Here is a 10,412-nt window from a genome sequence, read left to right as displayed (position 1 = left end):
GCTGCCAACACATGGAAACCTACTCTCTCTTAGCTTAGAAAACACAAGATCACCATTACACATTACTTTAAAAGCCCGTGTGCCTTGAAGAAACGACTGCAATGCATTTCGCATAAGCCAGGTAGTTGCGATAGCTCCAAAGCATTTTTGTTTCAGAGAGTAATACCAAGAAGGAGGTGCTGTGTATCCCAGTCTAGGAAAAATGTGATCCCCTGCAGTAATAAACACAATGCTGCCTATCTGTAACACTGGCACAAACTTGCTGAGCACGCGCTTCGATAATGGTGGAGGGGTAATTTGAAAGTTCCACATCAACTCCAGGAAATGCGCTCCTTAACATTCCCTTTGACTGGAATCAATAGGCTGGCCCTTCCATCACCAACACAGCTTTTGTCCATTTGCCCACACGCCAAATTTTTCCTTCATTATCATCACCCATAAAGCGCAAAAAGGCCATATACACAGGGGCTATTCTAAGCTGGAATGCTACAAAGAGAAGACAGAATTGTTGACCAAAACAGCTGAATACCGTCAGCATCCATGTTGCATTTTCCACCTTATGAGGATTAGGTTTTACATATCGATGATTGAAGGTGCAGCCATTGTGCATGTTCACCTTGTGATCATTTCTCAAATGAGTCACAAGCGCTGGAATGTCCCCAGCAACTGAGCATTCAGAATCCACGTAAGGGCAACTGTAAGGCCTGAACATGCATTGTTGTTCATGCTTTAACTTGCTACAATATGGGAATATGTCGTGACAACCAAGCTTTTGATGTCTGCAAGGAAGTTCCAGAGATTCTGCAACCTTTTCAAGAGCCAAACATCTTATATTTCCCAGTTCATGTCTGTTAGTGGTGCAACGGTTATGCACCCTCAACTTGCAGAAGTTTTTACATGAGAAGATGAAACAGAATGCTCAGGTCAGTAAGGGACATAGTAACAAGAAGAATCAAAGTGACATTCATTTGGACCCATTGAATTGTTTTGTTCAGAGCCACTTTCGGGAAATGTATATGGCAAGACAGAGGCTCGGAGTTCTGAATTAGTTGAGGATGGCATGGGGTATAACATACAAGAATAAAATCTGCTTACGTATCCGTTGCTTTGCCTCTGGAAGATACAATCACATGGAAGAACTAATACACAAACAACCTTGTAAACCTTGATATCTTCATTCTTATCTGAAAGATCTGACATTAGACCTTTTAAGCAGATCAACCTCATCCATAGCAGTTGTAGCCCATGTACAAAAGGCATGATAGGATTTGGACCTCCACTGAAAACTTGAACAAATTCCCAATTTCGTAGCATGGTACGAAATCACCTAAACAGGTAGCGCTGCGAAACTGCTAAAAAGAATTCATGCGCTGCGAAAACTCCTTGTCTTTAAGCTAGGCTAAAAATTTTTTAGCAACAGAATTTTCAGTGATAACAGTGGCTCCACTTGGGATAGTGTGCCCTTGTGGTGCACTAAGAACCTGCAGTTCCAGTGCCTTCTAAAACTTATTTGACAAACAGAAATTTGTTTGACCAGCATGACTGTAGGAGAGAGAAAACTACATCTACTGAAAAAAGAAATGCTCAGTCAACCCTGAGCTTATTTGCAATTTACCTACCTACCTACCCTAACAATTTCAATTTCCTTCTGCTCAATCAATATGAAATTTCCAATGTAGCCAATCCTCTGCTTTATCTGATATTTGATTTCTTTGACCGCATTGGAGTTCAGAGCCAATCTGACAGTGTGATGACCGCTGCCACTGAAACTGCCTCTGATCTTTATATGAAAACTGAAACACTGGAGAGTAAAACTCTTCCATGTAATCAGCTATAGGATCCCAGAACACATGATCAGCTTGTCTTTCCTTGTAACTTTCCAGCTGTGCAATCTGATCTTCAACCACAGTGTTCAGTTCCTCAATCATGAAAGAGAAAGGAACCAGCATTGTCTCCTTGCGTTCTGCCATAGAAAACTTCTGAGAATAATGATCATGATCATGAAAACTGTATGCCTGAATTTGTCCTTCTAAACCTTCAATTTCTTTTTCAAGGTCCTCAGCAAATTCATCCAAAAATCTCATCCTATCCTCTGCCTTGCAGTCAAAGGATTTTAGATATGAGGATAAGGACAAAGAAAAAGATTCATTTGTTTCTTCTTTACTATGATCATCATTCCATTTCTTAAAATCTTCAACCGAGGGAGAATCTGTCACCACCTCTGACCTATCTATCCATTCCTCAAAAAACATAAGCCATAAGTCTTGAAATGACTTAACGGATTTGATAGGAAAACTTTCAATCCATTGTTTGCACTTCCCTTGAAGTGAATCATAAAATAACATAATGCAAACATCTTCATGTTTAACTCTAAGAAGCTCAGCAAAATGACAAAAATCTGTTATATGCTTCAAGGTTAAACTCAAATCTTCTCCATTAAATTTGGGACCATTCCTTAGAAAATATGCATCCTTGGGAAAATGATTTGGGAAACCATGAATTCCTGAGAAATCTATGCATGCATACCTTAAACTAAGAATGGCAGCTTCTGGGTCCTTCATAACTCCAGTGGAATCACCATGAATGTATAAACCTTGAATTCTTCAACAATGGAGTCGCCAAGGTAGTTTTGCAGCCTCGAAAATCATTTGAACTCCTGCTACCTTCAGAAATTCAATCTTCAAATTTCGGGAATAAGTAATCATCAGGCTCCCGGCAGACGCACCAAAATGTTATCACAAAATCAGTACTAAGGGCTGCAGCCAAGCAAGATTTCATGTAACTCTTTCAACCAGACTTTAGACCAAAGATTAGCCTCTTTGGTCAGAGAGGGCTCTCTCACAGACTTTTGATAAAAATCAATCACAACAACAGATGGCTAACTCTTCACACATTCATGAAAACAAAGCTGGTTGGACACATATCAAATTAGTCTTCATTGGGCTATGGAGTCTCACACCTTTAGTAAACAAAAGCACAGTCATTTCATGGAAGTCAAGGCTCTTTGCATTAAATGTTCAAACATACTTCACAAAAACCACAGCTTGCCAAACACACAGGAAGTCAGAGCATAAGATATGAATTCTGAGTGATTGTGCTATAACAAGGCTGTAAAAGAACATTAAGAAAATAAAACACCACCATCACATTTGAACAAAATAATCCATTGAGAATCTTGAGAAGAAACAACCACTGTTTTACTATTACTGTAATAAGTCTTTACATTGGCCCAAATAAACTCTGTTTTTGTATAAAATCTCCAACCCTGAATACATAGATGATCTAGCCATATATAGGAATATGCTTCTAACTACCTGGAGTTTCCTCCTCCAGCAGGAGGGGAGCTCGATTCTACCTATGATGACACCTACTAACCTTTAACTAACTAATAATTACAGCTGACTATTCATTGACAGCGCTGGAATCCTAAAACAATTAAAATTCTACTTCTACATCATGCTGGAAGTAGCATTTATTACAATCAACTTGTGCTCCTACGAGGAAAAGGAGAGAACAGGTTCATCCTCTAACAAATGGCTTCTTTAAGTTTGGCTGTGACAGGTGCCTGTAGTTGCTTGATGGCCTTTAATATAACATGTTCTCCAACACCCTGAAATATAGGAAACTGTTCTTGATTGTCGGTCTTTGGTTTGCCTCAACATATTCGAATCCAAAGAAACGTGCCTTTTATCTTTGATTACTCAAAATAGCATAGGCTGCCACGTCTTCGATGTGCTGGCCATTTTTCCATGTGCGAAGACAACACCTTTCAATCGATTGGCTGATTTGTCAATCATAATAGGTAAACTGAACTGTAACATGCAGCTACAGCAGTTTCGTAGCGCGCTACGAAACTGCTGTGTATTGGCATCATACACATTCTCATCATTTCTCTGCATTCTTGCTACTTTCTCCAATATTTCTCTCACAATGCGGTTTCTTGTAATTATTTTGTTCTTCTCTCACAGCTTGGTTATTCTTGTAGAAATCCAAATCTTTTCCAGCACCTTCACAAAAACTATCCTTCTAAGCAGATGGTTTTTTCAATTGAACTTCTATATTACCATATTCAGAAGTGTCCTCTTGAGAAAGTCTCTTTCTCTTCAAAGGACTAACACGTTGATTATTGATGCTTGTTTGCATTCCATCCCTAGGATCAGAAGGCTTTATTGCCTCCTTCTGCAATAGACGAGCTTTCCTATTTCCTTCATAAGATACCCTCAGAACCTGTTCCAATGTAAGGTTTAGATCCTTGGCAATCTTGACACACTCCTTGAATGGCATACGCTTTTGGAGATCATCATTTACAACACATTTGAGTAACTCTGTGCGTTGCTCAACACTCATAACCCGAACAGATGTCCATGAATGCTATACAAAAATCTCAGGTACAGTATATCCAGGAAAAGCACGTGATGCAACAGCTGGCTCTGCAGCACAGAAACAATATTCAAGAGTTTTCCAGTAGGCATCCACTGCCTCCCTGCTAGAGAAGACAAAATCATGCCGCACCCTTGATTGTAGGTCAAAGACATTGACTGTCAATGAAGGAATTGCACGAGGTGCAGGCTTTTCAATGTAAGGTTTGAGCTCCATAGCATATGTCAGAACAGCTTGTGGGACTGTGTTAACATCCTCTATTCCACTTCATCTGACCATCACAAGGCGGAGTAACTTTAAGCGCCTTATTACATCAATGAGCCAAGAGAGACGACCAGTTGCATGCATCTCCATAAGACTGTTAAATTCCTCATCTGGGAGGTCACGTAGGCAAACTCGATGCTTACAACTTTCAACCAAATCTGCAATTTTCTTCACAGACCCAATGACTTGCAGAAACAATTCCAATGGCATCGCTTTAATGACAGTATCCAAAGAAAACAATTTACATGTGCTGTTAGGATTCTTTATGTCGTAACCATATTTTCCTGAGTACAGAGCAGCATTCCAATCTAGTAAGCTGCTCACATAACCCCACAAGAATTGATGCAGCAGTTTCACACGAACCATCTTTGCCGGGATAAAACCATTGGCACGCATTGATTCTGCTCTAACTGTTTGACAATCTGAAGGTTCTGCATTGGATGTTCTCTTTTAGGCCGCAATCCTTTGAAAAGGGAGCTTCCTTCATTGTTAAGACTCCGTTGACATCAACAACTAAAGGAGATAAGGCCTAGTCATGATAAGCAACAGGGCGCAAAAATCTTAAGAAGCCTGTCACTCGTGAACAAGGAGGAGAGAATGGGAATGGCCTGACAAACAGATATTTAACTAATAGCTCCACCGCTTCACCTACAATCTCACTGAATCTGGAAGCTCCCAAATGCAGAAAACCGGGTATGAGAAACCCCGACATATCCACAACTATCTCTGCTACTCCCGGTGCAAAATCCCTAGATTATTATAAGCTTCTGTATATGCAGGATTTTCCATTATAGCCTTTTCAATCATGCTTGCAACAGCATCCATTTTACCCTAGACAGTGTAGACCACACCAAGATTATTAAGAGACTGTGAAAAACCAGGTTTGATCGACAAAGCCATCTGGTAGCTCTCAACAATGAGTTATCTTTAATGAGATATCATCGAGGCCTGGGACTCTTCTGTTAAATTGGTAAGGTGACAAAACACCTGATGGATCTCGAGCTTCCCAATGTCACATCTTCTGCTAATGCTATTTTCTTGAACCGTGGCTTTTAAGTGAGCGCCAGAAATTATATGACAATCCTCCTTCTCTAAGCCAACAGCTGGAGCATGTAACCGGCACGGTTACAACGTTTGTAGAAGACAACATCAAATTAATACAGTCCACCTTGACTGAGGAAACTTGTCTATTTCGAGCTCTGCCATTTGCTTCCTTGTCTCTATGACAACGATTTTTCCTCTCTGTCATCGACATTTGATTATGAGGATGATTTGAAAGATTAATGCCAAACAAAGATTATTTGGAGTGTTCAGATCAAGAAACCCTGAATTGATAATATCCTTCGTAGGAATTTCGCCATCCTTCTTTTGTTTTTATTCAATGCGCACTCATCTTTTAACGACACCAGTTAACATAATTCCAACTCTTGTGCCACATCTCTATCCCGGTGTCACTAATAATGGCGGCCTTGTGGCAATCAAATCCTTATAAAACTACTTGACACTTGGCATTAATCACTGCATTCCATAAGAGCACTTTCATGTCTTCAATATGTGCATTAATAATGAACCAACGTGCTTGATAAGATTCACGACATTTTCATTTATATCAGTCATCTGTAAAGCAAATGCAGAGTTAGAGCAGGCTAATATTTTGCTCCCAACGAGCTGCCAACACATGGAAACCTACTCTCTCTTAGCTTAGAAAACACAAGATCACCATTACACATTACTTTAAAAGCCCGTGTGCCTTGAAGAAACGACTGCAATGCATTTCGCATATGCCAGGTAGTTGCGATAGCTTCAAAGCGTTTTTGTTTCAGAGAGTAATACCAAGAAGGAGGTGCTTTGTATCCCAGTCTAGGAAAAATGTGATCCCCTGCAGTAATAAACACAATGCTGCCTATCTGTAACACTGGCACAAACTTGCTGAGCACGCGCTTCGGTAATGGTGGAGGGGTAATTTGAAAGTTCCACATCAACTCTAGGAAATGCGCTCCTTAACATTCTCTTTGACTGGAATCAATAGGCTGGCCCTTCCATCACCAACACAGCTTTTGTCCATTTGCCAGCACGCCAAATTTTTCCTTCATTATCATCACCCATAAAGCGCAAAAAGGCCATATACACAGGGGCTATTCTAAGCTGGAATGCTACAAAGTGAAGACAAAATTGTTGACCAAAACAACTGAATACCGTCAGCATCCATGTTGCATTTTCCACCTCATGAGGATTAGGTTTTACATATCGATGATTGAAGGTGCAGCCATTGTGCATGTCCACCTTGTGATCATTTCTCAAATGAGTCACAAGCGCTGGAATGTCCCCAGCAACTGAGCATTCAGAATCTGTGTAAGGGCAACTGTAAGGCCTGAACATGCATTGTTGTTCATGCTTTAACTTGCTACAATATGGGAATATGTCGTGACAACCAAGCTTTTGATGTCTGCAAGGAAGTTCCAGAGATTCTGCAACCTTTTCAAGAGCCAAACATCTTATATTTCCCAGTTCATGTCTGTTAGTGGTGCAACGGTTATGCACCCTCAACTTGCAGAAGTTTTTACATGAGAAGATGAAACAGAATGCTCAAGTCAGTAAGGGACATAGTAACAAGAAGAATCAAAGTGACATTCATTTGGACCCATTGAATTGTTTTGTTCAGAGCCACTTTCGGGAAGTGTATATGGCAGGACAGAGGCTCGGAATTCTGAATTAGTTGAGGATGGCATGGGGTATAACATACAAGAATAAAATCTGCTTACGTATCCGTTGCTTTGCCTCTGGAAGATACAATCACATGGAAGAACTAATACACAAACAACCTTGTAAACCTTGATATCTTCATTCTTATCTGAAAGATCTGACATTAGACCTTTTAAGCAGATCAACCTCATCCATAGCAGTTGTAGCCCATGTACAAAAGGCATGATAGGATTTGGACCTCCACTGAAAACTTGAACAAATTCCCAATTTCGTAGCATGCTACGAAATCACCTAAACAGGTAGCGCTGCGAAACTACTAAAAAGAATTCATGCGCTGCGAAAACTCCCTGTCTTTAAGCTAGGCTAAAAATTTTTTAGCAACAGAATTTTCAGTGATAACATGTTCATCTATGAAAGCTCAATGATGCTTGTGTTAACGATCCGTTCCCAACACCCTTTACAGATGAGGTACTAGAAACTGTGGGCGGGAAGGAAGCATACTCCTTCATAGACGGGTTCTCCGGGTACCATCAGATCAAGATCGCACCCGAAGATCGGAGTAAGACAACGTTCACTACCGAATGGGGTTGTTTTCAGTATACAGTAATGCCCTTTGGACTGAAGAATGCGCCCGTGATATTTTCCCATATTGTGGTAGCCGCATTCAAGGAGTTTATCCACAAGTTCTTAGAAGTCTACCTGGATGACTGGACCATCTTTGGCCTGGTTAAGAAGCATGTCATGAGCTTACAATTAATGCTGGATACCTGCCAACGACACCATATTGTGCTCAACTTAAAGAAGTGTACTTTTATCGTCCCTTTCGGAAACTTGCTGGGCCATGTGGTTTGTAAGCAGGGATTGATGGTGGATCTGGCCAAGATCGTTGTCATATTGAATCTGCAAGCTTCATGCAGTGTAAAGTAGCTACGTGTTATGTTAGGACATACAATCTACTATCAGAAGTTCACCAAAAGCTACGCCCAGATTACGGCTCCGATGGAGCAATTGCTAAAAAAAGATGCTACTTATTGCTGGAATGAGGAATGCAACAGAAGCCTAGAGACGCTTAAGGAGAAAATGGTTTCAGCTCCTATATTGGTCTTTCCGAAATGGGACGTTGAGTTTCATGTGCATGTGGACGCATCCTGTATCGCACTGGGAGTGGTACTCACTCAACCAGGAGTAGAGGGACTGGACCATCCGATTGCATTCGCAAGTCGCAGGTTGTCTAAGGAAGAGAACAATTACTCCACTACTGAGCGAGAAGGATTAGCAATGGTATACATGCTCCAGAATTTCCGTCACTATCTGCTCGGAGGACATTTTAAGATGTACACAGATCACTTTGCGCTTAAGTACCTAGTGAACAAGCCTGTGTTGGGGGGGCACATTTGTCGATGGTTGTTGTTGTTTCAAGAATATGATTTTGAGGTTGTTGTAAAGTTGGGACGTCTGAATGTAGGTCCAGATCATCTGTCCCAAATTAAGATTGGTGAAGAATCAACAAATCTAAGAGAGGGACTTCCGGACGCTCAATTTTATGCCATACATATTGCAGATGGCCACTCTGAAGATATCATCCACTTTTTAACTACGGGCACTGCGCCACAGGGGTATTCCGTCTAGCAAAAGAAGGAATTGCTGATACGCACAACAGATTTTACCATAATTGCAGGCCACCTCTACAAGATGGGCAACGATGAAATATTGCGCAGATACGTACCTGAATTTGAGTGTGGGCAGATCCTGGCTGAAGCACATGGAGGGGTTGCTGGCGGACATTATGCGGGCTGCGCCACAGCCCAAAAGATTCTTCGCGCCGAATTATGGTGGCCCACTCTACATCAAGATTCAAAGGCATACTGTCGGGCCTGCAATGTATGTCAACGGATGGGCAAGCCGTCGCGAAGGGACGAAATGCCACTTTAGCCACAGATGACACTACAGCCATTTGTGAAATGGGCGATTGACTTCGTCGAGCCTATAGAACCACGAGGAAAGACGAGTGCGTGCTATATCATTACTATGACTGAGTATCTGACTTGATGGGCCGAGGCACAACTAGTTAAAGATTGCATAGTTGTGACAGCAGGAAAATTCTTGTTTGAAAACGTACTGACTAGGTTCGACTGCCCCAAAATTCTCATGAGTGATAGGGGAACACATTTTTTGAATGAAACGATCAGTGCACTCACTGAGGAATTCCAGATCTATCACCAACAGAGTACACCCTACCATCTGCAAGTGAATGGGACTGTTGAGGCATTCAACAAGATTCTGGAGACTGCATTGACGAAAGTTTGCAATGCGTGACGAAATGACTGGGATTTTTGCATTCCTGCCGTGCTATGGGCATACAGAACTACATGCAAGAAGCTGATAGGCCAAACACCGTTTCGGTTAGTTTATGGCCAGGAGGCCGTTATGCCTATGGAATATATTGTGCCTAGTCTACAGATTGCGGCAATCACAGGTATGGCAGACCGTGGGGCATTGGAAGAGAGGCTCGTACAACTAGAAGAATTGGAGGAGGAACGGTTCCTGGCTAGATTCCATCAGTAGGTACAAAAACAGCGTGAGAAAGCATGGCATGATCACCATATGAAGGTGCGCACCTTCAAGGAGAATGATCTAGTCTTGCTGTATGACAGTAAGTTTGAAAAAATCCCAAGAAACTGGTTGGGACCCTATGTCATCAAAGAAGTTACCAATGGAGGCACGGTTTAGCTGGTTAAACTCAATGGAGACCCCTTTCCAGGAAAAGTGAACGGCAGTCGCCTAAAGCTCTACATGGGCGGGTCGACCGCTTGACTAGCCAAGGAGAAGATAGTCTCATTGCTCCAACCAGTTACAAGAGAGCACGGAATGATAAAGCAGCCTAGGGAATAAATGCGCGAGAACCCTGGTGCGCGAGCATTTGACCAAACATAAGGGTCTCGATGGCACAAGGGGGCTCACGTGGATGCGCCGATCGCAATGATGACCATTGATATCACTATTCATGACAAGATGTCGGCAACATGGCAAAATGGAGTGGGCGGTGGGACATTAAGAGATACAAT

The sequence above is a fragment of the Pinus tabuliformis genome, chromosome 8 (genome assembly GCF_031772625.1).
Source record: "Pinus tabuliformis cultivar Carrire ecotype Pingquan chromosome 8, CPIR1, whole genome shotgun sequence".
Classification (NCBI taxonomy): Eukaryota; Viridiplantae; Streptophyta; class Pinopsida; order Pinales; family Pinaceae; genus Pinus; species Pinus tabuliformis.
Note: the sequence above shows the minus strand (reverse complement) of the source record.